Below are 17,897 nucleotides of genomic sequence, written 5' to 3' on the forward strand. Positions count from 1 at the left end.
AGCAACAGCAACAACAGCAACAACAGCCACAACAGCAACAACTTAAACTGCAACAATGTCTTCACTTGCGTCACACGTAGGCGACGTGTGACACCGGCCGATGTTTAATACGGCACATTAAAGGGCCTGGGAAGAAGAAAATGCTCATTTCAATTTACGAAAATAATCACCGTACGCTTTGCAAAGGGATTGCGCAACACACGCACACCGTTCGCGGCACTGATGGGGCACGTGCACTGGGCACTGGGCGGCGCGTCCAGCGAGCACGCGGTCGTCGTTGGGAGCGCGTGAACTGAACGTGCAATAGTTGGGCTCGCCAGTCATTGGGTGGGGACTCGGTGAACGATGGGCCTTCGTTTTGACGCGCGATCAGCGAGCACGCGGACGAGCGACTGAGCGTGCACTGGGGTACGCGGCTCGCCGAGCCTCGCAATCGCTCGCGACAAGGTCTCGTCGCCAACGCAAATGAGAACCCGTTGGCCGTCCCAGCGGTCCCTCTCCTCCCGGGACGCACGGGACGCCATTTGCGAGCGACGTTTCAATTAGCGTAGGCGGCGTGGGGACGACGCGGAGGAGGCGCGAGGCGACACATCTCCATCCTCAACGCAACGGCACAGGGCGCACAGACGGCCCGACGCACGAACGCACGCACGCTCGGGTGCACGCGCCGCGCAGCCGCGCTCGCAACGACGCATAAACGTGCAGCTGCGCACGGGAGCGGTGAACCCAGAGAGGTGGCGCGATTGATCGCTCGACGCTTCCATGCGCCGGCGGGGGAGGGGGCGGGGGCAGAAGTCGGAGGGGCGGGAGGGCAGGCGGGCGAGCGGTGCACGGCGCATCGCCCTCGCCGGGCATGCCGCTCTGATCGCGTCGCGTCTGCCGACGAATGCAAATGCGTTCCGTGCTCCTTGCAAGCACCGTGCGGTGCAATGCATCTCTCGCCGTGGAGAGGGCCCTCGTCTCGACTGACTGCCGCTGAGCAGGCGGTGCCCATTCTACATTACCACAACAACGCGGGAAAACCCTTGTGCGAAATTTACAGAAACGTTCAAACGTGCCGCCGCTTTTGAGTTGCACCGCGCGTTGCTCGTCACGACGTCCGACATTCCGCTCCCCAGACTGGCAGCTTTTTCAGGAATTGGACACGGGCAGCTCTTTGCTTCCCCTCGGTGAATTTGGCATAGCCGGCAGCTGCTGGCGTTCCATGTGGGCCGGCCGATGTTGCAGCAAGGCAACAGTGACGGCAACGGCAGCGGTGTCCGACAATTGAGGGAGAATGCGAGCTGCTCCAGCCGTCAGACGTCGTGCCGAACAACGACAACAACACGCGGCACAACCTCAAGACCACATCAGCTCGATGCACTCAAACGTGCGTTACGTTTATGGACCGAGCTGCCTGCGGACTCCACATGTGGAACACGGAAGCAGTGGCCTGGCCGTGGAGATAACTCTCACGGCCTCATCCCCGCGTGCACAATCCATGCACGGAGACATCACCGAGCAGCGAGCAGCCTCGATTATCTGGCAGCAATTATCAAATTCGATTTACCGAGGGCACGACGCACCGTAGACCAACATCACTTCAACGGTGCTGCGCTTTTGTCAAACACAAGTCATTGCCTTTTCAGTGCTTGCAGCCACAGCTGATGCTATGGGTAACTGTGATCCACCGATCCACAGAAGCAAACGCCGTGACCCAGCATTGCGGTTTAACTCTTGCGTGTTTGGTTGGAGCGTCAGTGAATCCTCATGAGCAAGATGCAACAACGCCAGGGTGGTGTATTAGTGTGCCTTCTCTTTGTGTCTTCGTGGTGTATTGCAGTTAGTGTGTGTGTGCCTGTCGGTGGGTGTATGTGTGGGTGAACATGTAGATCCGAGTGTGTGTCTGTGTGTATATGTACATGTCTGTGTGTGTGTGCTCGTTTGCACGTATGTATTTGTGTGTGCGTGTGTGTGTGTCTGTGTATATATCTGTTACAGGCTATAAGGACATTTGTAGGGAGCGGTGGCGCAGCGGTTAACACACTGTGAAACAAACCGTGCGACTCGAGTTCGATTCCCGGCCAACACCAGTGACGATTATCTGAAACCAGTCCTGGGCCTCTCCTAGATCGACTCGGCCACAAATGAGTACATTGTGCCATGTGTAGAGATCGCCACTGGGGAGACAAAGGTGGTCGGGCGTGGTTCTGGCCACCAACCTACTCGTGCCGTGCCGGCCTTCATAGGTGCTCTCTAACAGCACTTGCCCCAATCGTCTATTAAGGCTATATGGGGGATCTTTATCTTTGTGCGTGCATGCGCGTGTGCGTGTGGAGGTCAAGCGCAGGTGCGTCGTGTTCGCTCGGCCAGACGTCGCGGCGTGAACGAGCGCCGCGCCTGTGTCGGCGTTCGAGCGTGCGCGCACGTGCGCGGAATTCATCAGCGGCGTTCAGCAGGGGCCACACACACACACGCAAGCAAACACACACATACACACGCACGCACACACACACGTGCACGCGCACACACACGCGCATGCGCGCACATGCACGCGGGCACATGCACACGCGCACAATTGCGCGCACAGACGCACACACCAACGCGGCAAGATTCTGCTTCTCTGCAGCAGTGACAAGGGAGGCCAGCGCAAGCACGTAGACACCCACTTAGAGACAAAGACGGGCACACCTACACACGCACTGTACACCCACCGTCGCGCACATCCACCCACACGCACGCACAGACAAAGGCGCTCACAAATACACGCACACATACGCACCCTCGCACATGCGCACACCCAAACATGCCCGCGCGCACACACCCACTCGGACACATCCACCCGCGCATACATGAAAGACAAAGAGACGCAATTGAGCACAATGTGTGACGCACTCCGTCACACACAAAGACAAAAATCCCCACACAGTCTTTAACAGGCTGTTGTGGCAAGCGTGTTAGCGAGTCGCACCTATGAAGGCCAGTACGGCCCACGAGGAGGTGGGTGGCATAAAACCACGCCCAGCCACCTTTGTCTCCCCAGTGCTGATGCTGACACACTGCACGAGGTACTCATTTAAGGCTGAGTCGACCTAGGGGAGGTCCAGGACAGGCACAGATATTCGCCACTGTTATTGGTCGTAAGCAGGAATCAAAATCGGATCGCTGGGTTCATAGTGCAGCCCGCTGGGTTCATAGTGCAGCCCGCTAATCACGACACCACCGCTAGCCGCAATCACAGACACACCCATACAGACATACATGGAACACATACACACACACACGAGCCCCAAATACATGATCTGAATGGGAATGAAGACAAGTCAACTCTAGTAATGCTCATGAACTCAAAGCGCATTACATCACGTGTCGCCTCACACACTCAAAGGGCACCCCCATTGGCAGCGGTCCCTGTGTGGCACCCAAGGTGACTCGCGGGTGACCCCTGTGTGTGACCCCAATCGAGTCAGGGGCCGCGTTCATTCCTTTTAGAATTCGGCCAATTTGGAGGGCGACGCCCGGCCTGCTCATTCCGAGCGTCCATTGTGAAGCGGGTGTCTTAATGGTTACAACGCACCGCAGTCGTCGGTATCTTTGGGCGTAACCCTCAGTGGGCACGGCAGCTTCCCTCCACACAGCGCCGGCCTTACACACGCAGCAGGGCGGGTTTTACACGACGCTTGCCGCACCAGCGTTTGTTCCGAGGATGCCATTGTGCATTACCGGCGGGTTTTATTCGAATATTTACACGGTTAAAAAACAAAATGTACGTCTGCCTTTCGCACGCACACTCGCTCGCATACGTGTACGCGCACACACACACACACAGGCGCACTGCTGCCACCACGATCACGCTCCGACAGTCGTTGGCACGCGGCTCCCGAGCAGGCTAAACGCACACCCACGGTGACACTCACTCGCAAGACTCGCTCGCAATGCTAGCGATATCACCTAAGGGGACATCCATACACAAACACACGAACCACGTCCCCGTATTGCCTTTAATAAGACCATTGGGGTAAGTGATGCTACAAGCGAGCACCAATTAAGTGGTGTGTTCAACAGCATGCCCAGACGCCTTTGTCTCCCCAGTAGTGATGTTTACAAATCGCGCCAAGTACTAGTTTTAAAGCCGATTTGACCTGGGGGTGGCCCTGGACCGGTTCAAATATCACTCGCCACTGCCGTTAGCCGCCAATAAAACTCCAGTTGCAAGGTTGGTAGCGAATTGCGCAACCACCGTTCGCCACGAGGTGGCGATGACGTCACCACGGCGCTTCTGCCAGGCTAGGTGCACAAAGACAGAGACACACAGACAGACACACGCGGGTGCTCGCACGCGCGCGCGCGCACTCGATCGCTCAGGTAGCAGCGTTAGCGTATCTTAAATTCATTACGCCTCCAAAAGAAGCCCAACATTTGTCCTTCAGCCAAAACCAATTCCACTCGCAGCGTGGCTCAAAAGCCTCGGCGGGCAGCACCCCCGGGCCGTGCAGGCACGCGTGCGTTTCAGCACCCCGCCCACCGCGGACAGCTCCCCTCGCTAACAGCGCCGCAGCAAACAAAGCGCTCGCTCGCTCGCTCACTCGCCTGCAAGCCGCGCACTGTAGCTGCGAGTTTTTATTAATATTTGAGATGAAAGGATGGGAATGGGGGGGGTGGGTGGCGGCGGCGGTGGTTTGGCGGTGGTGGGGGGGCGAGGTGAGAGCAAATGGAAGCTGTATTTACTGCATTACTGAAAGACAAACGGACCTTTTGAACCGCAAAGCAGCCTCATTTGTATGATTCGCGACGAGCGGCGATGGTCGGGAGGGAGGGGCGACGTCTGTCTCATTGAGTGACCTTCATCAGAAGGGGCTCCGTGTTATGACAGCAAATGGCAAATGTGACATTTTTTGAGGGATAAATATAAACCAGGCGGCTTGTGCACACGGCTAGCGGCGGCTCCCAGCCCATCGGCCTCGCCCATTAAATATCGCCCACTGCACTCCACTGCACTCCGGCGCGGCCAAACACAACAGCACGTGTGCGCTGAAGGATTCTAAAGATCGCGCGATGTTAGGTGTGGGGGGGAAGTTTTGCTGGCTGGATTCCTGACTGAAGGTCGTGCGATGACGTCACCCGCATCCCACGGCACCGAGCCGTGTTCGTGCGTTGCGCCGTGCTGACGTCACACCCCCAACCCCACGCACCCCACCACGCACCCCACCACGCACCCCACCACGCACCCCACCACGCGCCCCACCACACACCCCACCACGCACCCCACCACGCACCCCACCACGCACCCCACCACGCACCCCGGCCGTGTATCCCACGCAAATGCCCCATCATGGAGCACATTATACAAGCGCTTTGCTGGCTCGCTGGCTGCAGGGACGGACGGTCACGTCTGAAGGACATGCGCGATCCTAGTCTTTGTTGAAAAATCTTGCCCGAAGACGGACGAGAGGCACAACAACCACAACCACCACCACAACCACCACCACCACCACAACCACCACCGCCAGGGGTAGAGCTGGGGACAGCTCTGGCTCTGACCCTCGTTCCCGCGACGCGCTCTATACAGTACTGCACCACCTCTCGTCCAAGACGGTGCAACGCACTCCCATTGCCTTCTGCGGCAATCGGCCACAGCGTTTGCTGTTGCCAGAATAATGCGCAGATTTGTGTAAGTCGCAGAGGCTTTGTCCGAATACATAACGCGAGAGAGCGGCGGCGGGCGGTTGCGTGTGTCTGTGCTGCATCGTTCATTTTTGTATGAGATGTCAGTCGTTGCGTGCGCGTGTGTGCATGTTGTTATGTGCGCGTGTGTGTATTTAATGCATGTTCATTGTGCGTGAATGCGTGTGTGTGCGTGTGTGTGTGATGCGTGCTGCGTGTGTGTGTGTGGTGCATGTTCGTGCTAAATGCGAGTCTTTGTCCGGGCGTGGCGCTGGCCAGCCATTCCGCCTTGACAAGTGCTACTTCGCAAACAGCACTTGCCCCACCAGTCTGTTAAAGGCTACACGGGGGATCTTTCTCTTTGTGCGTGCCTTCGAGATACAGCCTGCGCACGGGAACACAAATGTGTGCCCATGCGACTGCACAATCACTCGCATACACGAGCACCTACACCTACCCATGCATATTGTATCCCCACACAGGCACGTGCTGTATAAAATGGACGATGGAGACTTCAAGGAGGGTAGATCACACGGGGAGAAGACGCGACGCCGAGAGGAGATGGCAGACGCGGATCATTGCTGCGGCGATACATCTACGGCAGTCGGCGCTTATGCTCGGGATGCCTGCATGAGAATGCGCCATCGGTGCATAACAGTTGATATCATCGGTGATACAATAGCTCATTAGACGTTCATGCAAATCACGCGCGAGTCTTGTGACGGTGTCGTGTTTACGCTTGTGGAGGGAACGGGGAATATATTCACGTATATACACAAACGGGATTTACCATCCCGTTTGTATTGTTTCCTTCATGTAAATCCTGGATGGTGGCATTGCATTGAATCACTTGCTTCGAGGTGTGAATGATTTGCATGCCAAGAACAGAGAGAGGAGAGGGAGAGAGATAAGGGAGAGAAGCAAGGTACAGGAGTGGGTAGAGATAAGTGAGAGATAAATAAGGGAGAGAAGCGAAATAAGGAAGGGAAAGACGAGGAGAAGAGAGAAGAGGGGGAGAGATAAGGGAGAGAAGAGAGCGAGAGAGAAGTAAGATTTAAAACAAGGGAGAGAGAAGAGCGAGTAAGGGAGGGGGATATGAAAACAAGGAGATATTTTTTTGAAGGTGGAGGGGGGGGGGGTGAGAGAAAAGGGGACGAGGGCGACGGGGGGGGGGGGGCAGGTTGCCGTGGAAACCGCGCACGGTGCGCGATGCGTTCAGCCGCTTGCGTGGCCGCCGCCGCCGCCGCTTTGTCGGCGAGTAATGGGCGCGCGGCGGAGGGCGGTGTTAAGTGGTGCGCAGTTTACTGAACAAGGCGACGACGCAAGGAAAACTCGGAGCGAGAGGCGGCAGGTGGGAGCGGCGGGCGGGGGCCGGTGGGTGGGTGGGTGGGGGGTGCTGGAGGGGGGGGCTAGGAGGGCTGCGAGCACGTAGGGGTGGGGGTCGGTGGCGGGGGGGGGGGGGGAGGATTGGGCTGCGGTGCAGGCGGCATCGTCGCCGGGAATCGGGGGTCAAGATTGGGGCCGAGAAGCCCCCGCCCCCCCCCATCCCGCCCGTTCCGTTGTCCTTCATCGCTTGCGCCGTGTCTGCTCCTTAACAGGTTTTATTCACGGCACTCGACCAAACCTAATAACGTCGCATTTAGTTTGCGCGGATCGATCTCGGTTTATCGTTGCTACGCGGACGATCTGATTATTGAGGTAGCGCGACGCCTTAGGGTTTCGGTACGACAGCTGCCGCGCGCAAGTCCGAGAGCGGCCGTTGACACCAACGCCACGATGGAAGAGCGACGTGGGCCACGACGGAAGAGCGACGTGGGCCACGATGGAAGAGCGACGTGGGCCACGACGGAAGAGCGACGTGGGCCACGCCGGCACGCGGCCACAGTGACCACGTGGGTCAATGGCACACGGAGGAGGGACGGCTCTGTGGCAATCGTCGTCGTCGTCGTCGCCGTCAGCCGCGGCGAATCCACCGCTGGACGAACGCCTCCCAAAGCCACCGCTGACAATCCCGCCGAGCCACAAATCCCCCGAGCACCTGCCCCAGAACGCACACGAGCCCATTTGCATCGCTCCATCTCCCCGGTGGACGACGTTTCTCTCGGACGCTCTCCAATCCCGCCGGCCGCCGCTCCATCGCCACGCTCGACCGCCGGCGGCGTCCGCCGCCGCGGCTACGGCCGGGGGCCTCTGCCGGTGCCGTGCGCCCCGGCTGCTGTGGCGGCCGACCCCCACGCGGTGTCACGCCGCTCGCTGCACGCGCACGCACACACCCCCCAGTCGCCCCCCCCCCCCGCCCCGTGACACCCACAGACGCAACTCCTCTCCGCATTTAGAAAGATCAGGCTCCTTGCAAGATGTTACAGTGGGGAATAATCAACACCTCTTGGCAAAGGAATAAAAAAAAAACCTGTCCAAATAAATAAATAAATAAATTTGACAAAAATATTCGTGGCGGTTTTCTTTTGTTACTTCGACTCCCTTAAGCCTCAGGAGAAATGTTGACATCGTGAAATGTTGACATCGCGAAGATCTTGCGATGTGGCTGCGAAGTGAATCCTAAACAAAAGAACCGGCCCAGACCGGATTCCCCGGTCATCACGGCGCATCCCCAGCACAGAGGGCTCCAGAGTGGAGGCTCCAGCGCAGAGGCTCCAGCGCAGAGGCTCCAGCGCAGAGGCTCCAGCGCAGAGGCTCCAGCATGGAGGTCCTATTGTAGAGGCTCCAGCATGGAGGTTCTATTACAGAGGCTCCAGCATGGAGGTCCTATTGCAGAGGCTCCAGCATGGAGGTTCTATTGTAGAGGCTCCAGCATGGAGGTCCTATTGCAGGGGCTCCAGCATGGAGGTTCTATTACAGAGGCTCCATCATGGAGGTTCTATTGCAGAGGCTCCAGCATGGAGGTTCTATTACAGAGGCTCCAGCATGGAGGTTCCATTGCAGAGGCTCCAGCATGGAGGTTCTATTGCAGAGGCACCAGCATGGAGGTTCTATTGCAGGGGCTCCAGAGTGGAGGCTCCAGCGCAGAGGCTCCAGCATGAAGGTTCTATTGCAGAGGCTCCAGCATGGAGGTCCTATTACAGAGGCTCCAGCATGGAGATTCCATTGAAGAGGCTCCAGCATGGAGGTTCTATTGTAGAGGCTCCAGCATGGAGGTTCCATTGCAGGGGCTCCAGCATGGAGGTCCTATTGCAGAGGCTCCAGCATGGAGGTTCTATTGCAGAGGCTCCAGCATGGAGGTTCTATTGCAGGGGCTCCAGAGTGGAGGCTCCAGCGCAGAGGCTCCAGCATGAAGGTTCTATTGCAGGGGCTCCAGAGTGGAGGCTCCAGCGCAGAGGCTCCAGCATGAAGGTTCTATTGCAGAGGCTCCAGCATGGAGGTCCTATTACAGAGGCTCCAGCATGGAGGTTCCATTGAAGAGGCTCCAGCATGGAGGTTCTATTGTAGAGGCTCCAGCATGGAGGTTCCATTGCAGGGGCTCCAGCATGGAGGTCCTATTGCAGAGGCTCCAGCATGGAGGTTCTATTGCAGGGGCTCCAGCATGGAGGTTCTATTACAGAGGCTCCATCATGGAGTTCTATTGCAGAAACTCCATCATGGAGGTCCTGTTTCAGAGGACAAAGCACGTATGTTCCATCACGTATGTTCCATCACGTATGTTCCATCACGTATGTTCCAGTACGGAGGCTCCATCACGTATGTCCCATCACGTATGTTCCATCACGTATGTTCCATCACGTATGTTCCAGTACGGAGGCTCCATCACGCGATGATGCGACCGTCACTATTTGGGATCGAAAATCACAATTGAGGAAAATCTCATTTTTGGGCGTTTTTTTTTCCTCACTGCTGTAAGGGGGACAACCTTAGCGACGCAGTCGTCTGGAGATGCTGGATCTGCTGAAACTGTTGCTGCTGTTGCTTGTTTCAGTTTTCAGTTTCATTTATTAGGATTTACCCTGTGAGCCATTCGGCTCTTGGTCTCGTTTGCATGGGGCTGCCTCGGAAATCATCCATCTCGTTCGCACCATCAGCACAAACCTGACATTGCTTGCTCATCATCAAAACGCACCACACGATTCGATGCAATGCTTCAAGAGTATGAAAATGTATTTGAATCGACAAATCGCTCCACGCCCAAAGGAATGCAAGATGCATCATCCCGCCCAGGTACAGCATCGACTTGAGCGGTCCAACCACGTGCAGATCGATCTTATATAATTCAATTGTGCGATAAACCTTACGTAACCGTCTCTTATTCGGTACGCGATGCGGTGAACCTCTGAGGAAAAGCCTCCGTGATCGCCGGGCGGTGCACGGAGCTCGTTACTTGATTTGCGAGCGATGTCAGGATCGACGCTAAGCGCCCCCCCCCCCCCCCCCATCGCCATGGAGGTGGGGGAGTGGGGACTTAGCGAGATGTGTGACCGGGGGTTCACGACGGGAGGATTGCTGACGGACGGTTCCCCGCGCACCACCGCTTCCCCGGCCAGTGCGGTCAGGCAGCAGAGCGGCTCAATTGTTCCAAAGGGCAAGCCCAGGACTAGTTCGGATATCACTTACTAATGTGAGCCATGGCCGGGCATCGAACCCAGGTCGCCGGCTTCATAGAGCAGTGTACTAAACCACTGTGCCACTGCATTTGATGTATATCCTTGTTCGTCTTCATATTAGTACAACAGTCACCCTATATCTGTTTAATGTTTATGTAACTTCATTTGTAATTGTGCTATGATCAGTGTAAAAATGATCTGCATGAGCTGGATTGCGCTACAGGGAATTTGTTATTTAACACCGTTTTGTGCTTGTGCGATATTTTACATTTGTCCGGTAGTCACATGAGAATTTCTATTTGCCTCATTGCTGTACTTTATTTGTTTAGTTTGTTTTCTGTCGTTTTAGTGATAGTGGATTACTCATCCACGTGAGATTGGACCCTGGTCTCTTCGAGTTCCCACCTGGCCAACCAAAATCATCCTGAAATCACTGCCCCAACGTAGGCCACGCGCACACGCACGCAGAAACTCACCAAGCCTCACGACAAAGGAAATGTGAAATATTCACCGAGCGAATTCAACAAAGTATTTCTTGGGAATGTTTGAATGACTGATTTAAACCCAGCAGCTGCGAGCAGACCGCGTGTCAACGGACAATCACTACAGGGGAGCAACGTGCGCGGGGGCCCACAGGCTGACATCATAAATAATGTTGCCTGTGTTTATTTTTTTACGGAGCAAAAGACACTCTTGTTTGCCTATTATTTTAATATTTTATTACCCACAAGCCCATCTCAGCAGTGCAGGGGTACCACGATTTTGTACCACGACGCTGCGCTGCACCAAATTAGCCCCCACGGTGTTTGTGGAGAGCCATTACCAACAACGCCTGGCACGCAAGCGGAGTTTGTGAAACGCACCGGCACACTGCCGATGAGACCCAGACAAGTCAAAACAGGCTCCGAATTCACTCTTTAACACGAAAAAATGTTGCTGGAATTTCTAGAGAAGGCATCATCGGCTCCCGGAACAAAACGTCGCGCCGTTAAAATGTTTTATTTTCTCCAGAGGGGGCTAACGAGAGCTCCCCTCGACTGGAGGCGCTTGCGCCAGCGGTGGCATGAGCAAGCAATTGCAGGGCTGCACCCTCACCTCACAGTGTTTTGACCTTGGCACGCAATCCATCACAACAGCACATGACACACGTTGTGTGCAATCACGCGTAATGGGGTGATCTCGCACTCAGCGCCTTTGCCAGGGACACGTTCGGTGGCTCACGCCACGGATGACGGAGAGAGGAGACCGCCGCTTTGATGCGAGAGTTTAAGATGCAATGACGGGACCTGACACGAGGCTGGAAGAACAGTTGAGGTGAAATTGGGGCGAGAACGACGAAACTTTTTCAACTAAAAATAAAAAGACAATTCGCGAGACCGGGGACAAGGTGTGCCAGAGGGAAATAGAGCAAACTCAATAATGTGTGCGAAAAAAAGAAACCGCAATGATTAAATCACAAAGAAAATGACAAATAGTAGGGAAAGGGGTCCTTACGGGTCTGCTGAGCAAGACGCTACGGTCCGGGCCAGACGCCCATCAAGGCCACTGGGCTCCACAAAGCGCAACTCTGCAGACACAACAAGAGAGAGGGCCTCTCTCTGGAAGACGCCGTGTCCTCCCCAAAGCCTGCGACCCCCACGCACAGCTCACACACGCAGCTTCCCTAACGGCCTGCGACGGCCCCATCGCCTGCCACAATTCAATTCACTCGCAAATCGATTGAAGGTAAATCTCTCCTCCTTGCGGCGCTCGACGCCTCGAGCTTCCACCAAACTGATCACAAGCAGCCGTAAATACCCAAGTAGACCGTTGCCTGCACGAGTCTGCGCAGGTATCGCGATCGCGGGAGTTGACAAAATCCCCCCGGAATCACCCAATCTTCACCAGATCCCGGGCGGCTAAGCGCAGGTTTGTGCCTGGCGAGTTCTTAGATCGAATTCTGGCAGGGAAAAGCAGGTGCTGTAGGCCTGGCCTACGAGGAGGGCAAGGAGATATCGGCACAGCAATGACCGCTTGAAGCTATCTGCGCGAGTATGATATGCCCTCGTGTGTTCGTTCGTCTTTTTTAAAGGAATCCGTTGAACTTGCCACAGCAGGAACCTTCTTAAGAGACCCAGAAACTCAGTGACGCCTTGCTGGATACACACGACGCACAGTATTAATGTACAGACCTCCGGCACTCCGCTGCTGGCTTAAGGACCTCCCCACGCCACATCAGTCACGGCGGTTGTTTGACCGTACTTCACCGCACTGGTCAGTGTGGGTTAAGTGAAGGAGAGGGGGCCCATGGCCGGTTGAGACGTCGGTCACCGCTGGCGTGAGCCGTGACCGGGAATTAAAGTTCGGTGGCCAGGTTCACCGTTCCCACCCATGAGCTATCGTCGCGTGTGGCCAGGACACCGCTGAAGAACAACCAATAGCTCAATGGGCTTTACTTGGCTAATAATAATAACAACTTAAGGTCAATGAGTAAATGCATTTCGGTCGATGAATTTGTGACGCGCAAAGTGCCGCAATCATGAAGCTGCGTAGCTCTGCGCGGGCCATGACATTCCGCTGCAGCTCGTGTCTACGGCGAGGAAGCATAGAGGAATCTAGGTCGAGTAGGGGTCGGGGGGGGGCGGGGTGGGGGGGGGCACGATTCACAGCGAGGCATCGGCTCGGGCAAAAACACCCAAAACTTTACACGAACAACCACCGGATGTGCGGTGCCCTCCTTCACCGGAACGTCCATTACTGCGCAGGGGGCGGCGGTGGTAGCGGCGGCGGCGGTGGTAATTTAGCAAGAGCTCACGGTTTTTGTTATTCTGAGATAGCCTTAAAAACTAAATAACGGGAGCACTCCGATAGCAATTATCCTAACAGTGTTTGCCCGGAGGCCTTGAGCACATGAATAATTCATTTGAGCGTCGAGATAAAAAAAAAGATCTGTACTTCAAACCCCAAAATGAAAGTGGAACTGTGTGCACCGAGGGTGGTTTCAAGGTCGGCTCCGTACTCTAAACCCAACTGCTTCTCGAATGATGTTCACACACATATATATCTGCACACATATATAAATGCAATGCTTTTTTACCCGGTTGTTCCTCTCTAAGTGACAGTTAAAATAACAAAGCACTTCACTGTGAAGTCCAGGAACAACTTTGCAACTTCCTTGAATCCCACCCAGCAGTACAATCAGGTACACCACCTGACAGCCGATGGGCAGGTCACGTGTGATGGGGTAAAGAGTGTGGGGACTCCGGCCGCTGACAAGATATCTTGCCAGTCTGGAAGAGTAGGCCAAATTCCCTCCAGCGGGGCTTGTCCAGAGCTTTGTATCGTGTAGGCCCTTCCTTCATCAGTGGTCTCAGGTAAGCAATTGCAGGGCTGCTCCTCTGTACGTGTGAATGCTGAACTTCTTTCGCACCGTACGTAGCCAACCGTGCTTATCGGAGGTGCGGGGGCAGGACAACAAACGAAACACAAAAAGCAGTTCGAAAAAATAAACGAGTTTACGAATCGAGATTTAAAAGTGTATAGCTCCAGCCGCTTCCCAATGTCTGGAAGGAAGAGCGTTCAAGACGGCCGCAGTAAACGTCAAGGCGGCTGCGGATGGTAGAACATGAAATCAATTATGCCGAGAGAGTCGTGAAAACAAAAACTAAACACTCCCGGCACTCGTGCACAATTTGTGCTGCCAAACCGACAAATTAAGCCGCTGTGTACATAAATAAACACAAAGTTTCCCCAAGAGCCTGGAATCCCGCACCCCCCAGGCCCCCCCCCCGCACCCCCCCCCCGGCCCTCTCCGCCCCCCCCCCCCCCCCGGCCCCCCGGTGCCTGCGTGGTGTGCCGGCAACAACGAGGTCACGTGACGCAGCGATGACACCGGCGGAGCGGCGTTCGGCATTTCCTCTTCGCGGACGACAATTCCGCCGCGGGGAAGGGAGTAACCGTGTGGATTTCTCGGCACCTTTAACGCGGGCGAATAATCGTAACCAGGTCACCGGGTTCGCGGGCGAGTGGCGAGCGCGCCGCAGCGCCGCCGCTCCTCGCAGAGTTGCGTCGTACACAAAGGCAGACGCGCAGCATGGGGACCGCATGCCAATGCCCAGCGTCAAATGCGGCAAGTGCCCATCGAGCGGAGCACAGCGAGACGCAGCGAGACGCAGCGAGACACAGCGAGACACAGCGAGACACAGCGAGAGACGAGACACAGCGAGACACAGCGAGACACAGGGAGACGCAGCGAGAGACGAGACACAATTAGACACAGCGAGACACACGACACAACGAGACGCAGGGAGACACAGCGAGACACAATGAGACACGACACAACGAGACACAGCGAGACACAGCGAGAGACGAGACACAGCGAGACACAAGACACAACGAGACACAGCGAGAGACAGCGAGACACAGCGAGACACAGCGAGAGACGAGACACAATGAGACAACGAGACACAAGACACAGTGAGAGACGAGACAGCGAGACACAGCGAGACACAGCGAGACACAATGCGACACAAGACACAGCGAGACACAGCGAGAGACGAGACACAAGGAGACACAAGACACAGCGAGACACAGCGAGAGACGAGACACAGTGAGACACAAGACACAGCGAGACACAGCGAGACACAGCGAGAGACGAGACACAGCGAGAGACGAGACACAGCGAGACACAGCGAGACATAGCGAGACACAGCGAGACACAGCGAGAGACGAGACACAGCGAGACACAAGACACAGCGAGACACAGCGAGACACAGCGAGACACAGCGAGAGACGAGACACAGCGAGAGACGAGACACAGCGAGACATAGCGAGAGACGAGACACAGCGAGACACAACGAGACACAGCGAGAGACGAGACACAACGAGACACAGCGAGACACAGCGAGAGACGAGACACAGCGAGACACAACGAGACACAATGAGACACAGCGAGACACAACGAGACACAGCGAGACACAGCGAGAGACGAGACACAGCGAGACACAGCGAGACGCAGCGAGAGACGAGACACAGCGAGACACGATACACAGCGAGACACAGCGAGACACAGCGAGACACAGCGAGACACCGCGAGACGCAGCGAGAGACGAGACACAGCGAGAGATGAGACACAGCGAGACACAGCGAGACACAGCGAGACACAACGAGACACAGCGAGACACAGCGAGAGACGAGACACAGCGAGACACAGCGAGACACAACGAGAGACGAGACACAGCGAGACACCGCGAGACGCAGCGAGAGACGAGACACAGCGAGACACAGCGAGACACAGGGAGAGACGAGACACAACGAGACACAACGAGACGCAGCGAGACGCAGCGAGACGCAGCGAGACACAGCGAGACACGATACACAGCGAGAGACGAGACACAACATGACACAACAAGACACAATGAGACACAGCGAGACACCACGAGACACAGCGAGACACAGCGAGACACAGCGAGAGACGAGACACAGCGAGAGATGAGACACAGCGAGACACAGCGAGACACAACGAGACACAGCGAGACACAGCGAGACACAACGAGAGACGAGACACAGCAAGAGACACAGCGAGAGACGAGACACAGCGAGAGACGAGACACAGCGAGACACGAGACACAGCGAGACACAACGAGACACAGCGAGACACAGCGAGACACAACGAGACACAACGAGAGACGAGACACAGCAAGAGACACAGCGAGAGACAAGACACAGCGAGAGACGAGACACAGCGAGACACAATGAGACACAGCGAGACACATGACACAACGAGACACCGCGAGACACAGTGAGACACAGCGAGAGACGAGACACAATGAGACACGACACAGCGAGACACAGTGAGACACAGCGAGAGGCGAGACACAATGAGACACGACACAGCGAGACACAGCGAGACACAGCGAGAGGCGAGACACAATGAGACAAGACACAGCGAGACACAGCGAGACACAGTGAGAGACGAGACACAGTGAGACACAGCGAGAGACGAGACACAATGAGACAAGACACAGCGAGACACAGCGAGACACAGTGAGAGACGAGACACAATGAGACAAGACACAGCGAGACACAGCGAGACACAGTGAGAGACGAGACACAGTGAGACACAGTGAGAGACGAGACACAATGAGACAAGACACAGCGAGACACAGCGAGACACAATGAGACACAGCGAGACATACGACACAACGAGACACAGCGAGACACAATGAGACACAGCGAGACACAACGAGACACGACACAGCGAGACACAGTGAGACACAGCGAGAGACGAGACACAATGAGACAAGACACAGCGAGACACAGTGAGACACAGCGAGACACACGACACAACGAGACACCGCGACACACAATGAGACACAGCGAGACACAGCGAGACACAGTGAGACACAGCGAGAGACGAGACACAATGAGACAAGACACAGCGAGACACAGTGAGACACAGCGAGACACACGACACAACGAGACACCGCGACACACAATGAGACACAGCGAGACACAGCGAGACACAGTGAGACACAGCGAGAGACGAGACACAATGAGACAAGACACAGCGAGACACAGTGAGACACAGCGAGACACACGACACAACGAGACACCGCGACACACAATGAGACACAGCGAGACACAGCGAGACACAGCGAGAGGCGAGACGCAATGAGACAAGACACAGCGAGACACAGCGAGAGGCGAGACGCAATGAGACAAGACACAGCGAGACACAGCGAGAGGCGAGACGCAATGAGACAAGACACAGCGAGACACAGCGAGAGACGAGACACAATGAGACAAGACACAGCGAGACACAGCGAGACACAGCGAGAGGCGAGACACAATGAGACACAGCGAGACACAGCGAGACACAGCGAGACACAGCGAGACACAATGAGACACCACGAGACACAGCGAGACACAATGAGACACAGCGAGACACAGCGAGAGACGAGACACAGCGAGAGGCGAGACACAGCGAGAGGCGAGACGCATCGTCACGCTCCAGTGCAGGACGACGGCACCACCGCACGCGGCACGATGCGACAGCAGAGCGTGCACCGCACAGCTTAGAGAATCGGCGACTCGCGTTGTTGCAATTAAAGGAGTACGTGACCCGAAACGCGAACAGCTCTGGCCGTGTAAGTACACCCCGCCCAGGCTGTGCACGTCCCTGGCCTGCCGAGACAGCTTGCAAGCCCTCGGGTTGCACAGCGGTCACGGCACTGACGGTGCTGCACGCACCGGCGAGTGAGCGACGTGACAATCCTAATCATGCTCCAGGACTAAAAAGTAGAAATATGGCACACATTGAGACACGACGACACAGATCGCAAGATATATTTTTGTATTATTATGTTTGTTATTCTCACCCCTAAAACATTATGACCCTGAGATTGACTGGTTCCACTCGTAGGGACAGGATCAACGGTGGGTTCCACGCTGCACGATGCCTCGTGCTGTTACGATGCCATCACCTTGCAGTGAGCGCGACACCGGGGACCGACAGAAAGCTGGGCAAAGCCCGACGTCGGTTACGAGCGTTACGACCTACCCGGAGCGAACACGAGGTTGAGGGGCTCCCACACACACATACATACACAATCCGGACGTTTCACAGTTCTTCTGTGCTTCGCGAGGGTTACGGTCCGGTCAAAATCACCGCGCAAAGAGGTTCCCCATTTGCGAACAGACCGAGGTGGAGAACACAATGAG

The 17,897-nt window shown here is 55.8% G+C and overlaps 1 protein-coding gene across 6 annotated transcripts in view; it reads right to left on the minus strand.

The window, feature by feature from the left end:
• Window positions 1–17,897, minus strand: part of MSRA (methionine sulfoxide reductase A) — a 108,499-nt gene that overhangs the window by 27,569 nt on the left and 63,033 nt on the right. The window lies entirely within an intron of this gene.

Source organism: Petromyzon marinus, chromosome 3, assembly GCF_048934315.1.
Source record: "Petromyzon marinus isolate PM22_M1 ecotype Great Lakes invasive population chromosome 3, UKy_Petmar_22M1.pri1.0, whole genome shotgun sequence".
NCBI lineage: Eukaryota > Metazoa > Chordata > Hyperoartia > Petromyzontiformes > Petromyzontidae > Petromyzon > Petromyzon marinus.